We start from the raw sequence: 18,871 nt of genomic DNA on the forward strand, positions 1-18,871 counted from the left end.
GTGTTAATGTCTTTAAAAAATTAACGCCTATTCTTAATTAGAACGTATTGTATGTGAGTTTAAATAACCATGTAGTCGTGTCTAACGATTCATTACAATAAATTAAATATCACAATTAAATGGTTAAAACAAAAATACAAATGTACTTTAACACAACCCTTTTTTTCCTTAAATATCTTCATACTATCAGGCATCTAAATATTGTCTGTTTTACAAAATAAGTTATAATCGAACTTATTTCTATCAAAATTGAAAATGGAAGACTTAGTGGAGAATGTGTCAAAGGGAATACACCCCGACAAAGAACATATATATATAGTGCATATAATAAGTATGTTTCCGAAATTTCTAAAAAATAGCCTAATTCTAGGCACATCACGATTTTCTTGCATAGGAATGTACGAATTAACAGTTGTAAAATTATGTAGTAAAACAGATAGAATCATATTGTATTAATTTATAAAACAAAAATGGACAAATCATGAGAATGTAATCATTTTTGCTTCAAACATGTGGAAAAGCCAACAATAATTCAAAAATTAACGACCAAACTCGCTTTTATTACACAAATTATCAACAATAACATACAAATCAAGAACAAAAACTGGAAAAGAATATGGACAACAAAGAGTATTCAGGGATTCGAACCTAAAAATACAAGTCCGTACCTTTAACTCATTTATCTAAACCATGAAACCTCGTGGTAACCACTTACTTCGTTTGCCTATTATGTATATATAAAGGTAGAAGCCCTGTGTGTCTGTTGTACCGATGTATATCATATATTCATTTATATATTTAAAGTACACATTTAAATCGTAACCGATTGTTAGCCCAGAGGTTTCGTTGATATGTTGATGCCAGTAACACGTATCAGAATACATGGACGGGTTCGAATCCCAGTGAAGGCATATAGAAATCACAAAAATTAAAGGTAAGTTTTTAAAACAATTCCATTAGTGAACAGAAAATCAGTTAAATAGTCAATTCAAACTTAATGAAATTAGGCACACAAAGGAAACAAAAGAATCTAATATGGTGTAGCAAATTTACCTGACGATATCTGGATATGGGTATTTAGTCGGATCTTAACCCGTACTTGTGATTTGTTTAAAACCGGTTTTAACGAAGAAATGTCGAAATGTTCAGAACTTAATTAAATCTGTTTTTGGGTAAGATGGTACAAGCATACGATTTTTATTGCGTCTTACACTTTGAGAAGCGAATAATCTTTAGCTAATTTATTTAAATATTGTGTAAAACGTTAATTATGAGCTATGTAAGTCAAGTGGCTCAAGCATTTTACTGAGGAAGTTTTAAAAATATGCAAAGAAATATTTAAACAGTGGGTTAGATTTCATTAGTCTTTACTATCTATAGATTAACAACTTTTGGCTTATAATTATAATTTAGAATCATCATTGAAGGTGGAGCGCGATTGCACAGTTAATTAATTATATTGATGTGCCATTTGTATGCAAGAGTGACATTCCGTTGTATTATGTGCCAATTCGAAAAAGTTATGCGAGTATTGTCTCTCTTTAACAGGTTCATTATTTTATAATTAAGTTTAGGTTTCTGATATAAATTTGAATAGTTACATTATGTATCAATTCAATATATTTCAGTTTTTGTTATTGGTGTATCAAAAACATTAATGTACGAATATAATTTCATAAATTTGAAACGTTTAAAATGATTACATACCAATATAAAGAACCGTTCATCATTTTTGAAAAAGACTATGACTGAATTTCGTATTATTTATCTTCCCTTCATGATAGATTGATTGGGAAATGAACCAGAGTTATCTAAAGGTAATCACAGAGAGAGACTAGCAAGCATTTTTTAATTGTAGCTAATTTAACGATAAAACAACTTTCCACTATAACAAATGTTACTTTATCCAAATATAAGGACCTTGTTAGCTAAATCTACAAATTTTATTAGATATTATGAATTTTTATTACAATAGATTAATATGCTATATGGTGCTCCCATTTCAGCGACAGATTTAGGAAGCGTTAATTTTAGAAAAAGAATCCACTGTAAATAAATAGCCTGACGTCACCACAATGGTTTAACTCTAGGGAACAAAGCGTGTTACAAAAAGTCCTTGCTCTTTCTCTGTTATTTATTCCAATCTTATCAGCTATATATGAAAACTAGGCTTCAAAAAGTTATTGTGACTTTTACGGGCCGCTTTAATCAAATGTAGATACTTAAAGGGATAATTCGCGATTTTTCACTTTTCATCTTATTATGTTCATAATACCATAAAAAACATATTCACCAAGTTTTATTTTGATATGAAAACTAATAAAGAAGAAAATTGGGAATTATTAATTGTATTTCTTGAAACTTCCTGACTTTTGTGACGTAGTTTAAGACTTTTTGCATGCCGGGAGTAAAATTAATTTCATTTAAGTCTTGTTCGTTAACCATCTAATAAAGCAATTTAAAACGCATCGATGAATTTTGTTGTAGCTATTAACCAACGAAAAGTAAGTGATAACTTAAGTGCAACTTTTAAAATTAGATCGTGTGAATTTTTTAAACGAACTTTAATAATAAAAGTGAATCATACAATAGAACATTTTTATGGTTTTTTTTCTACAAATACTTTAAACATACATATGAAACTGAAATGATTGATAGTGTATTTGTATTCTGACCTTTTTGCTTCATTCCAGCAAAAATTTCCACTTGCTTGTACGATGGAAATAAAATGTGTATTGTTTTGTGGAATGCGTAGTTAAACTCAATGTAATTAAAAGATATGTAATTCTAATCTTTTGATCTTCATTCAGTGAAATCTAGGCGTCACGGTTAACTAGCATTTTAGGTGTGAACAACATTTCGTATCGGAATGGTAAACGGGAGTCAGTCATTGTTTTAGACACAGAAATGTAAAAAAAAATAAAAATTAATTAACGGGAATAATAACTGGATAGCTGTTGTATATTTTTATATTTTGCATAAGATCACTTTTAAATGATTTATGACTTCTGGTTACTTTTGTAACGATAACATACTGAATTATTTAAATTGAATAAATTTATTATCAATAAAAATAGCCTGCTAAACACGAGTGTATGAACCAAAAATTGCACTATTTTAAATTAGAATCGGCAACCTAAAATATTTCAAACAGATCGTTAACAATTGCAATTTTATAATTTAGTCCATCCAAAGCGATCTTTATTTAATTGCCTATTTAGGAATAAATGTTCTCATCAAAATATTTTAAATCTCACAACGCATGAATACTTCAGCTATTTGAAAAAAAAGATGTTTTAAAAAATTGACAGGAAATTGAAAGATCTTCTTGGGATGGAATCGAAAGTACGAACAGATATTCTTTTCAAGTGTGAAAAACATCAATAAAATTTATGCATAATTGGGAATGTCCTTATTAAAAAAGTCTTCGTCTCACAACGTATAATACTTTAGCTATTTGACCAACGATGTTTAAAAAAAACCAGAACAAATTTAATGTCATCTTTTCCTATTTTTGAATGTAATTTTAAGTCTATTTTAACTGACAAGAATACCCCTAAAACGGACAAGCAGTTTATTCTTTATTTTGCTATCATTGAATATCAAGAAAGAAAATAAATCCCGAAATTTTGATACTCTATAGTTTTCCTGGAAAATATTCACATCCCTTGGGGGTTATTAGTGTACGCCTAGTGGCATATATCTAGCATGCATGTCGGAAAAATTGTGATGATGACGAATTTCTTCCTTTATTCGAGAACAATCTAATTGATATATAAAATCTGTGATTATACTATGTCCATAACTTCGATGAGCCAAAGCAAGTTATATATCGACCTGTATTTAAATCAAATTGGCTCTCTTCTTCTTCTTCTTCTTCTTCTTCTTCTTCTTTCACTACTTCTTCTTTTTCTTTTGGTATACAATAGTCTATTACATACTGTTGGCATATGTGGACTAATCTATTTACAATACTTTTACCCCAATTTACACAAAATGTATGTTTCTTTCTTATGTTCAATGTATACATGTATATATTTCAATTTGCGCTATAGTTCCGTAACTTATTATCCAGGCGTATAAACGAATGAACGACAAGTGCGTACATTTTTTAAAATCAATATTTCTGGTATGTTCCAATCTGTCCTTCACTGTTGACAACGAGTATAATTATATTACATTTTACCAAATTTACCCTTGGAAAAAGTAGGTATATAGATTTTTATTTCATCAAATCTGTTGTTTTTTTTGTGTATTATTTATATTTTCATAAATAAAATTCTTTACATCAGAACTGTTATTTATAAACAAGCGTATGAGTTTAGTAATGACTAGTATATTATATCACTTTCGGACACGCAAGACAGAGATGTATATTATACACCTAATAGTTCAAAATGGAAAGTTATAAGCTATCGGCAGTGTACACTGATCAATACCCTTAGAAGTGAAACGATGCATGAACTTGCAAGCCCGACAGGAAATCGCTTAAATACCTGAACGTGTCACCTCACACCCTCACAATACCTTTGGAATTAATACCTTTAGCCATACGGGTGATCAGTTGAGAGAAGATTCGAATTTATTTGAATAAAGTTTATTACATAAAAGAATTATGAAAAAATTAGATTTTCGAAAACAATTCAATTTTCACGGAACACTTATCTATGATTTGCAGTATTAACAGTTTAAAAATAACAGACCAGTGTGGGTGTCTTTCGCCATCTTTCGCCATCTTGGATTGTAAAAAAACAGAGAACCTAAAGTCCATATTTTCTATCAAGTTAGCAAGATTTGATGCAGGAATGCAGATATTGAATGTGAATTTTCATTTTGAAGATCCAATTTATAAGAATATAACTTATTTAATTGGCATTTTAAGGGATGGTGACTCCAAAACTGCATTTTCTAAAGGAATCTGCATGGAATTTTCTTATTTTGTATTTTAGCAGGAAAAAAAACGTATGGTGACCCTATCTTTTTCTTTGATAAAGCATTGTCTGAAAGCTATCTTGCGTAACTCATATTACAATTCTATCATTTAGTTTAATTTTTAATCACACAATGGTGTTTTTTCCTGTATAATCCATACAAATTGTGTCATTTTTTCATAAGTTGTAGCTTGAGAAAAACGCACGGTGACCTATCATTTTTATTATATTTTTTGAACATATATCAATAGATACTACGTTTTAACAAAGTTACGGACAAATTCTATCGTGTTTATTTTAGACTCCCATACCACCTTAAAGATCTGTTACAGTACATATAACTTAAGACTCTTAATCTTGCAATAATATTCAGTCAGTTGACTTTCCTACCCTTTACACAAGAATATATCGATATCAGCACGGTTTCAAAAGCTTTATCACACCTCTAATCTGTATGACGTCACGTCATGGATTGCAGTCACTGTTGCAAAGGCTTTCAAATTCCTAATCTGTATGACGTCATTTTGAACCTCCTTATCTGTATGACGTCATGTTACATAAAAAAATATCTACCTGAGGTATATGTATATAATAAAGTGTATATGATACGTTTTTTTTTCAAAATCACACACCATATCAACCCTCAACCAATATAATCCCTCGTGCAGAGCTCTTGGGATTATATTGGTGTCTCGGGTTGATACGGATGCGATATTGAAAAATCCATATGATAATCTTTATTTAATGCATTTAAATCTTGATTAAAAGAAATAAAAAACAAATCAAGTAAACCTTCTTGGGTGCGCTCGACTTAAGTGACTCAGCAAGAGTTTTATTTGGAATTTAAGGGTTGCTTATAACTTTTTGTTAACAATGAACGCTAGCACATCATGGAAAAACAATTGAGTAATCTTTGTTTAAAATTTATGACGAAACTATCTGTAATAAAGTGTGTGAGTTTTCTTTGATTTATTTGTCTCCAAAGCCCCCTTTTTTGCAAAACAACTCTCCATTATAAGGCTTTGCACGAAGTTTACCCTTGCTATATGTACTAAATGACACATCTTTATTATTCACTGTCTTTGCTGATTTGATACTTTTGCAGTTTCAAAAGTTTGTAATTCACATGGCTACAGAAGGGTTCATAAACCTTATTATACAAGAAAGTATTTCCGCCCAAAGCGACTTCACTGATCATACGACGTCGATCATAGGCAAGTACAATAGTTTAAAAGTTATGGTCCTGTGAAAATCTCAGCAGGTAGGTCTTAAATAGTCCTTGTTAGTTTTATTCCTACAGGTTGTGTTACCATAAATAATAAAATAAACAGTACCAATGTTTCAGCACCAGATAAGCATTTGGACAATCAATATCTCTTCAGTGATGTTCAAGGTCAAATATTTTAAAATCCAAAACTTATCAAAAATATGAGAAGCTATTAACCAAAAAGGAAAAAAAAAACTTATATCTTAAGCTAGGCAAAAGAGTCAGAGCTTTCTACAAGTGAGCGACATAAGTTATAAATAATTTCCAAAATTTTTGTAAAATCAAGTTTTGATAACACAAAATCTGCATTTTCATGCCAGTACCACAGAACTGGTGTTTGACAGCATCTTTCAGTCCACCTGCATTAGTGGTGCTATTTTTTCTGCACCAAATCCACATTTACATCGTTTTGAGCAAATTTCTTCTTTCTGTTACTTATTTTACAATGAAGGTCGATCAGTGGGATTTCCAGTGATACTAGCACAATATAAATGTGACTCTTCTTATGAAAGAGATAAAAAAAAAAAAAAAAAGACAATTTACACATCAAATTCGATATGCATAGAGATGAATATCTGTTAAGACACAAAACCATAATATAACTTTTAATCAACCACTATTAGTGAAGTATATCTTAAAGCTGAATTTGTTGATATCTGATTTTTTAGTTGCCAAATATGCTGTTGTTGACCAATTATTTGTTCCACATAGGGTATATAAAATACTGCCAATCTTGACTGCATATTTTTCTTTTTGTTTGAAAAAATATATATCAAACCTTTATATTGTAGCTTCTAGGTATCCAACTTTTTAACGTATTCCTTAAGTAGTTTTGTCACAAGAATTTTTCAAAGTCGGGTCATGTTGTCTATATGAATGTCGGTAAATTCGTATAATTGAGGACACCGATAAGTGTATCGTTGGGACAACTCAATATAATGTGATCAATATATTTGACAAATTGCCTAACGTGAAGTTTATTGAAATTATCATAATATCAATGACCAACATAATATGTTTGAAAAACATGAGTCCTATAATATAGTCAATTCAATTCAATTCAAATATTTATTGCCATAAAAACTACATATTTATAGTATGTGACACAACATAACAAAAAAATAAAAATAAAAAAACAACAAGATCATTAATATACACAACAAAGTTTATATTTAAAGAGTCCCTTGTCCTCAGTTTAATATACTGTTCAAAAAGGATCAAAGCTTATTTACCTGAATGTGTGCAATTGGGTTGAGTATATATGTTATTGTATCTATGTCACTTAAATTTATAAAGTGGATATTCTCATTTATCAAAAAATCAAAATAAACTTTTCTATTATCATGGTTTCTATTACAATATAAAAATAAATGAATTTCATCTTTGAAATTTGTTTACAGTTTTTGCATAATCTTTCTTCTCTTGGTATTTTAAGGTATCTTCCCTTTTCAATTAATAAATCATGGTCACTTAATCTAAATTATGTTATCAGTTTTCGGAATTCAAGTTTTGAGCAAGTTGAATATTTTTCTTCTGTATTATTTTTTTTTACATGTTTATAAAAGAGGGACGAAAGATACCAAAGGGACAGTCAAACTCATAAATCAAAAAACAAACTGACAACGCCATGGCTAAAAATGAAAAAGACAAACAGAAAAACAATAGTTCACACGACACAACATAGAAAACTAAAGAATAAACAACACAAACCCCACCAAAAACTAGGGGTGATCTCAGGTGCCCTGGAAGGGTAAGCAGATCCTAGTGAGTTTGCTGTTATCCTTTATATCTGATAGTTTATCATTTACTAGATTTTCATAAAAATGCTTCAATTTTAATTTCATTTGTTCTATATTTTTAGTAATTTTTAGGAGGAATATGTTTTCAAAGTGTCCAAATCCATACAAGTTTCTTTTACTATATGTTTTACATATGAGAACCAAGAATAAATTCCTGCCGAGTCTAAGTTTTGAGACAAAATAAAGGATTCTTAAGAGAGGATTAATTTCATCAGAATATAATCTAATAAGATACAATATAGATTGAAATTTAATATCAAGTTCCCGAGGAAGTCTCCCCAGATCAGCTCTTGCACCTAAATTTGAAGAAGTGTTTCTTATACCAAGTGTATATTTACAAAACTATAGGTGTAAATTTTCAATAGGTGTTTTATCATGAAATAAAAGGGTTCCAATTGATTACCAGAGTTTTTTTGTCACTCTAAAACATATAGGAGTCTAAAAATGTAACTTCTGAATTATATAAAGCTATAAGTTTAACTAATGAAACAAAGAGATTATTTGCAACTTTAACTGGTATGTTATTCAATGGACTAGTATATGACTTCATCGCAAAGATAACTTTTTTAGCTTTTTTTGTTAGATCTATAGTACTGTGCGAAAGATTTCCATAAGACTTGAAAGGTTCATATCATTAACATTTTTTTTACTATAACGTAAATACATATCTTAGTTGATACGCTATGCTCGCGAATGTTCACACTATACGGACTTCATATACAGGAGTGTGCTCCTAACGCAGAAACTGCTCCAACAAATTTATAAGGAGGACAGATTAAAAATGACACTACTTAATTTTAGGGACACCATCACGAATTGGCCGATCCATACGATAAGTCTTTGTCCGAACTAACTAAGGACATTTTTACGTGTTAGTTCCTGGTTTGTCATTACGTCCTCTGATCTTTTAATTACCGAACGGGACGTATTTCCGATTTTGATTGTTTTGCTGAGTGTGAATTCGCATTGCTATAAGACGTGTCACCGTACTTTTCTATCATAAATTCGTGTATTTAGTTTTGATGTTATATTTGTTATTCTCTTCGGATTTTGTCAAATGTCTTATCGTTTGTAATTGTTTATTTAATTTTTTTGTTGTATTCGTGTGTTATTGTACAGATAATTAAATATCCAGTTCATTTACTACATTTTAGTTCCGGTCAACTAAATTTATATGATTTATTTGGATTACAGTTTGATTTAGAAGAAACACCGACATAGCTAGATAATACAATTAATTATATAATTACTACCACAATTTGATGTAAATTAGTATTGTAATTGTCATTGTCATTAATAAATGTTACATCAGTATTACAAACCTGATCTTGAATTTCATCCTAATTCTATCCTGTTTTTTTGAAATTTTAAAATATTCAAATGTGATCACTTTGTGCGTTTATCGCTTTGGTTTACTCGGCTGTTAATTTTTATGTGCTATTTTAGGTTGTTTTAGGCAGCAACCATTTGATTTTTGGTTGGATGATGGGGGCTAAGGATTTTTTTTCGCGGACAGTCTTTTTTTTTCATTCGCCTTCGGTGAAAACTAATCTATTTTTTTGGCGATAAGTGGAAAACAATTTTTCCTTTCAATTTAAGCATAACATATAGTGACAGCTGAAATAAACAATTGTTTTTCTTTTGGTCATAAAAAAAAGGTATGTTTTTCTCCAAAAACTGGAAACAAACTGTTTCCCCTAAAAAATCCATAGCATCCCCCCCTGTCCCCCCATCGAAAATCAAATTGTTGCTGCCTGATGTATCTGTTTGTATTATGTAGTTGATCATCATTTCTATTCGGTTTTATCATGTATATCTATTATATAGTCATTTTATAAAAAAAATACCGTCTGCAAAAGTATGAATTATTCTTAATTATAAGGATAGTTTTATCCCACGCAGAAAACCTTAGCCGAATTAGGCACAACTTTTTGGAACTTTTGGTCCTCGATGTTCTTCAACTTAGTACTTGTTTTGGCTTTCGAACTTTTTTCATTTGAGCGTCACTGGTTAGTCTTGTGTGAACGAAACGCACGTCTGGGATATTAATTTTTTAACCTGGTACCTTTTGTTAGCTATTATTCGTGTGTTTCTATGTCCTATATGTTATCCCATTTATTTGTATTGTAGTCCCGTCATTCAGTGTTATAATTAACATTGCCATAAAAGCGGGAGGTTTGGTATGCAATAAAACCAGGTTCAACCAACCATTTTTTTTAAATTTTAAACCTGGTACCTTTTGTAATGTATGATTTATTTAAAAGTGTTCCACTTACAAATATTGTTTCATTCTTAATAATAAATACTGAGTAAATAAATAAGCTTTATCTAGAATCGGCAAAGTATACAAACAGAGACAACATAAGCTTTAATAAGCTTTCAACCGACATAAAAGACAGTTATAATAATACCACACATAATACACATGCAATAGATTTTACAACACAACCATAAAGCACTAAAAGCATGGTGGTTATAATAAGCAGATTAAACACATAAGCTAGGTATACCACTTCGTATGTGACGTTACTAGTAATGTATCCGGGTTTTGTTTTCTGTAATTAGCTAATACTTCAGTTTTATCATGTATATCTTTTATATTCATTTGATAACATTGACTATTTGCAATAGCATAAATTGTTCTAAATAATAAGGATGTACTTATCCCAAGCAGAAAACCCAAGCCGTATTCGGTACAACCTTTTTGAACTTTTGATCCTCAGTGCTGTACAACTTTGTACTATTTTTGACTTTCGAACTTGTATATCTGGGCGTCACGGGTGAGTTTTTTGTGGACGAGACGTGTTTCTGTCGTATTGAATTATAAACCTGATGCCTTTTGTTAAGCCCCAGTCCCACTAGACCACGATCGCACCACGCTCACCGTGATCTAAAATAAATTCAGATCGGGGTGAGGTCGCGGTATGAGCGGCATGAAAATGTAAATTATATTTGCTTTTACGATGCTACTACGTCCTCGTTACGCTTCTACAACGATCCCACTACAATAATACCACGTTCACACCGCGCTTATTCTGCGATCTCACTACTCTGATCAAGATCTTTCTATGCTCATCACGTTATAACTACGACAATACCAAGAGTTATCCGATTGCAACACGATCTTACCACGCTTCTACCACGCTTCTACTGCGATTACAACACGTGCTTACCACGATTATTCAACGTTCATACCGCTATCTTACTACGTTCTAAGTAATACCGTCAGCATCGTGTTCCATATCAATACAGTTCCAATTTCCATTCCTTCTATGTCTGATGAAGACGTATATTTCTCGGAAACAATACAGTCATGCCTCCAAAATCTACTAGAAAGTAAAATCACAAAAATACTGAACTTAGAGGAAAATCAATTCGGAAAGTCCATAATCACATGGCAAAATCAAATAATAAAACGCATCAAAAACGAATGGACAAGAACTATCATATTCCTGACTTGGTACAGGCATTTTCAAATGTAGAAAATGATAAATTAAACCAGGTTTTATAGCGCTAACCCTCTCACTTTAATGACAGTCTCATCAAATTCCGTTATATTTACATTGATGCGTTAAATAAACAGACACAATAAATAAAATAGTCAAAATATGGGTACATCAGTCATCATCGTATAACAATTTTAAAGGGAACAATTTAATAGAACACAGAAAACATCTACTATCTACGAACACATTCATTGATTTGAGTGTCTGACGTCTTTAAATTTTATACGTCACATAAATTTGTCGTTCATTGTGCATACAATTTTTTTTTAAATTTACATAGGCAATGTTAGCATACAGGGTTAAAAAATCAAAAGTATGTAAGAATAAACTTCAGAAATAGACAGAGATTTATACTAGTCCAAATGTTATATAAAGAATTTATAAGAATCCACAAATAGTTAATTCCACTACGCGATTGAATGATTTTGTCGTTTGAACACGTCGGCGTGGTGGTAAGGGTTGATGTAGGGACAGAGGAAGCTCTGATAGTAGCGAATCATGACCAAGCAGAGATGTCGGACCGAACAATCCAACCTAAATTACAACCTTCCTGTTTCTGTTAGTTTACGTCAACAGTTAAATATAAAAAAGTCAGATTATGAACATCTGTTCATTTCTAGCTGTGTCAAAACAGGCAATACATTAGTGTTTACCGACCATAATAACCGACTTACTATTTGTAATGTAGACGGTACTGATATCCATCAAATTCCTCTGTTCTATACACCATATTATATGACAGAGATAGATAGTAACACTGTAGCAGTATCCTGTAGTAATGAAAAAACCATACTTATAATAAATATATCTACACGTTCTGTCACCAGTAAAACCAACACCAGTGGTAAATGTCGCGGAATATCATATAATGGTAATAACCTGTACGTTGTTATTGGTATGATAATAATACAGGTGACGGGCCCCATGGAATCTTTTTAGACAAAAAAAGAAAATATTCTGCTTGTTTGTAATCATGATAACGGAAGTGTGTTTCTTTTTGACGTAAAAGATAAATAAACATAAATATTTCTCTCAGACAATGAGTTCATTCGGACTCTGATCTGTTTGTGATATTAATGTTACATAACCTGAATTGCACGGAGTATCGAAAATGCATCTTTTTAACAAAAAGAGCATCCTTATTCTTGCAAGTTTTCTTCTTGACTAAAACGTTTGTATTTTTTTATTTGATATTATGCACATCTTTCAAGTAAGTCAATTTATTTAAATATTCACAAAATGTTCACAGTACAATATATATATCAACAGATGAAGTATTTACTGGGAAAAGGATACGTCATCGTTAAAAAGGAGAAAGTATAATATGTATAACGATCATCCATTTCTTTAAATATGAATAAACAGCATCTTAATAATGTTCTAAGAGATCTTCTAAATATATGAAGAAAAGAAAAATGTGAATTTAAGCATGGATGCACTTTTAGGACTCCTCATTACAGAGTAATGGATCGTTAGGTGTTCGGTTCATGCTAATTCAATATGGATTAAAAATTAAATTGGTGAAACTATATAACATGGTTCAATTTGTGATACTTTGTCTTTAGAAGATACATCTTGCTATGAAATGATTCATAATAAATACTACAAATTTTTCCTAGGGCTTTGAAAAACTGCATGTTATATTTTAGCGAAAACAGAACTGGGCAAATTTTCTATGGCTTTCAACATTAAACCACAAGTTAAGCTATATTTTTGTAAATTGTATACTAATGATATGAATCCTCTGTTTATTTTTGTATGTGTGTTATGTTTGTCACAGATCAGTTTTTGTCTATGGCAATAAAAGTATTTGTTATTTGATTTGTTAAAAGAAGCCTTTAAATTAAATACGTCACTGCATAATGATGGTTTTCATAGTGTGTATATATTTTCTCCAAATATATTTAAAGAGACCGTATTAAATGGTGAAGATTTTGAAAATAATGATACAGAATACAACAAAATTATATATTCCTTAAAGGTGAAATTGAAACAGATATCACCTGAGAGTTTTAATGATCTTTACCGTGAGGTGCAAAATTTTTTACCGTGATTCGTTAAGATATCCTAATAATCATTCGTGAGACACTACAAACTGCTCAGAGTCTGAATTGACTAGTTTTTGTGCTCGACGCGTAAAATCGAGCTCCTATTTTACTCGACTAGACTCGATATTGTCTCGACTGTACTTAACTGTACTTAACTGTACTCGACTAGGCCTCGACTTCACTTAATTAGTCTGATTCAGTACTTGATGATCTTTGTGTAGTCTGAAATGGTCTTGACCAAGGCTCGACCTGTCTCGACCTGTCTTAACTAGTCTCGACCTGTCTCGACCTGTCTTGACTAGTCTCGACCTGTCTCGACCTGTCTCGACTCAGTCTCAACTAGTCTCGACCTGTCTTAACTAGTCTCGACCTGTCTCGACTAGTCTCAACTAGTCTCGACCTGTGACGACTACTCTTGGCCTTCAAATTTAGTTTTGACTGGTGTAAATCAGCCCATCTAACTAAATTAAATATTGATCTTACAAAATTCAAGCTTATTAGGTAGTTTGATTTATTGCTGTGAAATGAAAGAATTTAGTTTTACAATAGGTAAAAATAAAAATTATTATATAAATTCAGATAGGCATCTTTAATTTTTTTTTTATAACTTTTTCAAATCAACTTGGATTTTCATCAAACTATGCTGCTATCTTAGAAATATATTAAGCTTACTGAATCTCATGTCATTCAGTTTTTTTGTTGTTTTGCTGCAAAATTTAAGAATTAAGGTAATCTTGGTATAAAAAAGCTAGGATTTGCTATTCGGACAAAAAAGAGATAGTACACTTTATTTTTTTTTAATAACTTTTTCAAATCATCTTGGATTGTCATCAAACTATGCAGCTATCTTAGATATATATTAAGCTTACTGAATCCCAGGTTATTTTGTTTTTTTGTTGTATTTCTGTCAAATTTAAGAATTAAATTAATCTAGGTAAAAAAAGCTAGAATTTGCAGTTCGAACAAAATAGAGATAGTACACTTTAATTTTTAATAACTTTTTCAAATCAACTTGGATTTTCTTCAAACTATACAGCTACCTTGGTGATGTATTAATCTTACTGAATCCCAGGTTATTTTGTTTTTTGTTGTATTTCTGTCAAATTTAAGAATTAAATTAATCTAGGTAAAAAAAGCTAGAATTTGCAGTTCGAACAAAATCGAGAAAGTACATTTTAATTTTTTTAATTACTTTTTCAAATCAACTTGGATTTTCATCAAACTATGCAGCTATCTTTAATATATATTAAGCTTACTGAATTCCAGGTCATTAGTTTTTTGTTGTATTGCTGTCAAATTTAAGAATTAAATTAATCTATGTCAAAAAAGCTAGAATTTGCAGTTCGAACAAAATAGAGATAGTACACTTTAATTTTTAATAACTTTTTCAAATCAACTTGGATTTTCTTCAAACTATACAGCTACCTTGGTGATGTATTAATCTTACAGAATCCCAGTTTGTTATGAAGTTTAGTGTATTGCTGTCAAATTTAAGAAATAATTTAATCTAGGTAAAAAAAGTTCGGATTTGCAGTTTTGACAAAATAAAGGTAGTACACTTTAATTTTGTGCATAACTTTTTCAAAGCATCTTAGATTTTCATCAACCTCTACAACTATCTTTGCAATATATTGATCTTACTGAATCATAGGTTGTTATTTAGTTTGGTGTATTTCTGTCAATTTTAAGAATTTAATTAATCTAGTTCAAAAATCTACGATATCAGAAATATATCTTTCCTCAACCTTTTGATTTTTTATTGTACAAATTAGAGTGAAATCATGTCAGATATGTTTCTAATATATGCAAGAATAACTGTAGCAGCAAGAAATGAAAGTAAGTCTATTGTATATCATGCTGATAAAAAGATTAGCAACCAAAATAGTGCCTAGCAACGGTTAAATAATGTTTTTGTTTGTAAACCGAAGTAGGATTTTGGTTTCATTATTATATTTTGATGAAGTAAATACTAAATCATATGCTGTTACCAAAAACAGGGTTGAGATCTAAAAAAAACATGTTTAACCCCGCAGCACCTTTGCGCCTGTCTAAAGTCAGGAGCCTCTGGCCTTTGTGAGTGTTGTATGATTTTTAATTTTCGTTTCTTGTGTATAATTCGGAGTTTATTATGACGTCCGTTATTACTGAACTAGTATACCTATTTGTTAAGGGGCCTGCTGCAAGATTCCTCAGGGTGCGGGATTTTATCGCTATATTGAAGACCCATTGGTGGACTTCAATTGTTGTCTGCTCTTTGGTCGTGTTGTTGTCTTTTTGACACATTCCCCATTTTCACTCTCAATTTTTCGTATTAAATAAACGATAGCTATCAAGGAATTGGTCGGTTTATTCGACAAAAATGCAATAAATACGAATCAGATTGTCACATAATAATTAGTAAGTATAAACATTAACAAGTTGATAGGTGAAATAAACAAGAATATGTCCCCAGTACACAGATGCCCCATCCGCACAATCATTTGCTATGTTCAGTGGACCGTGAAAATGGGAAAAAATCTGCAATTTTGCCATAAAATTAGAGAGATCATATCATAGGGTACATGTGTACTAAGTTTCAAGTTGATTGAACCTCAACTTCATCAAAAACTACATCGACCAAAAACTTTAAACTGAAGCTTGATAGATAGACGAATGGACGGACAGATGGACGAACGCACGGATAAACGGACGAACGAACAGACGGACGCGCAGACCAGAAAACATAATGTCCATAAATGGGGCATAAAAAAGCTTTTAATTAGATAATAAGTGGCACACTTTTAATTCATAAATAAAAGTGGACGTTATGAATATAGCATTTCACATTTACATGCTGATTACCGGTACATTAAAAACTCAAATGGATTAAAACTACTATAGAAGATTCCGTATCAGATTTATACAGTATGTAAAGCAAATATGCATAGCTTGTGAAATGGCATTGTTTGTCACTTTCAGAATCGTACACTGTGAACTTTTTAACACTTAACATAATATTCTAAAGAAAGTAATACTGAAAACAAAACTCAAAGTTTTTGATGAAGTCAGGAGTTAAGACGTTAAAAACACTCATGAAGATGTGTAGACGAAAGAGGCAGGAACATCTTCAAGTTTCTCTAAAAATTAATTATTTCTACGACATATATCCTGAAATTAACACACTGATCGCCGATGTATAGTATCATGTGCAATCATACCACATCTTCTTATCTTATCCAAAAGATTATGCTTTTTTTTATGAAATAGTTATTGGTAAGTATTATTTCATGAAACCCCAAAACATTTGAATTTGATTAGAAACGTTGACATACTTCATTAGAGGGTCTCGGTGGCCGATTGGTCTAAGTAGTTACTTCAATCTGTAATCACTAGCCAGTCAACACTGTGGGTGTTAGTTCGATCCCAATTCGTGCGGATGCACTCGTTTTCAACCTTCGACTAAGGTTTTGTTATCAAAACAATCCCTGAAACCACGTTTTAAAATCAAAACTTCAGAAATCAAGTTTTCAACCAATAAAATGTTTAGAGCACCATAACCTTATAAATAATTTCAATTTCAGGTAAAAATCAAGTGTAATGAAAGACAGTACTTTAAAACTATTTTTTGAATTATCCTATTGAGTGAGGTATCAAACCAAAGCAAGAGAGCTACTTTTATATGCTTTGTGTCAAGCAGGTTTTGATAAAAGTAAATTTGAACTTCATAGTTTGAGGAGTGGAGGCGTGACCCAGGCAGCTCATAATAGAATACCAAAAAGATTATTAAAAACACACGGTCGATGAAGTCAGATCTTTCAAAAGACGGTTACATAAAAGAAAAAAGTAAAATCACAAAAATACTGAACTTAGAGGAAAATCAATTCGGAAAGTCCATAATCACATTGCAAAATAAAATAACAAAACGAATCAAAAACGAATGGACAAGAACTGTCATATTCCTGACATGGTACAGGCATTTTCAAATGTAGAAAATAGTGGATTAAACCTGGTTTTATAGCGCTAACCCTCTCACTTTAATGAGGTTCGTGTTGTTTATTCTTTAGTTTTCTATGTTGTGTCGTGTGTACTATTGTTTTTCTGTTTGTCTTTTTTATTTTTAGCCATGGCGTTGTCAGTTTGTTTTAGATTTATGAGTTTGACTGTCTCTTTGGTATCTTTCTTCCCTCTTTTAAGGACAGTCTCATCAAATTCCGTTATGTTTACATTAATGCGTTAACTAAACAGACACAATAAATAAAATAGTCAAAATATTAGTAAAATTTATATAAAAGGTTATATGTTACCAATAATTAGGTCTTTCCACCTTTCCGTGGAAAGACCTATAGGTTTTGTTCTGATTATTAGGTCTTTCCACCTTTCCGTGGAAAGACCTATTGGATTTCTTCTGATTATTATTATTATTTTTTTTTTTTTTTTTTTTCTTCCGCCTAATTTTTCTTCTTGCGTAATATTGATGTTTCAAAAGATGTCGCTTTGATATTTGAAACATGATATCGTATAGTTTATACGCTTTAAAAATTTACAACAGCGTAACAAAATACTTTACGTTGTAAGAGTTATCTCCCCAAACACTGTTTTTCTTGTGGCCACTACTCCTTCGCAACCGTAAAAAAGTACGACAAATTTATTTTACCAAATTGCTCATTACATCTTAATGATTAGGATATTCATTTGGACCTAAGCTTTACGGAGACTCCCTATGAGAGTTATTCCCCCTTTTCCATTTAATTAAGTGATATGCGTTTCTAACTGGTAAACCATCAGTGATAAAGACAAAGGGTCCTTAGATTTGAGGTCCTTGGTCCAAAAAAATAAAAATGAGGTCAAGGTCAAAGGTCAAGGTCATATTCTAAATTTTGATTTTGGCTTATTTTCATTTATTTTCAAATTCCTTATGACATATCGACAAATAATTTTTCATAAATTGTTAGTTGCGACATGGTCTTACTTGTTTATTTTGGTTGAAAGGGTGCGCAGACAATAAATGGGAGTTTTTGTCCATCTTGCATTTACAATTACGTGTAAAGTGGTATTACTCATTAACCAAACATATAAAAGGCCTAGGGTGTTTTGATTTAAGGTCCTTGGTTTGTGACCTTGAAATTGAGGTCAAGGTCATAGGTTAATATGACGTTCTAGATTTTGACCTTTGCTTTAAATTCATATAAATACATCATAAAGCCATAGGAGCTAACATTTTAAACTGATTTTTATATTTCAATATCAAAATAGATCTTTACTAGTGGAAAGACCTACAATTGTTCTCTGAACAATTGGTTTTTAATTAGGTCTTTCCACCTTTCCGTGGAAAGACCTATAG

This window comes from Mytilus galloprovincialis, chromosome 13, assembly GCF_965363235.1.
Source record: "Mytilus galloprovincialis chromosome 13, xbMytGall1.hap1.1, whole genome shotgun sequence".
Lineage (NCBI taxonomy): Eukaryota > Metazoa > Mollusca > Bivalvia > Mytilida > Mytilidae > Mytilus > Mytilus galloprovincialis.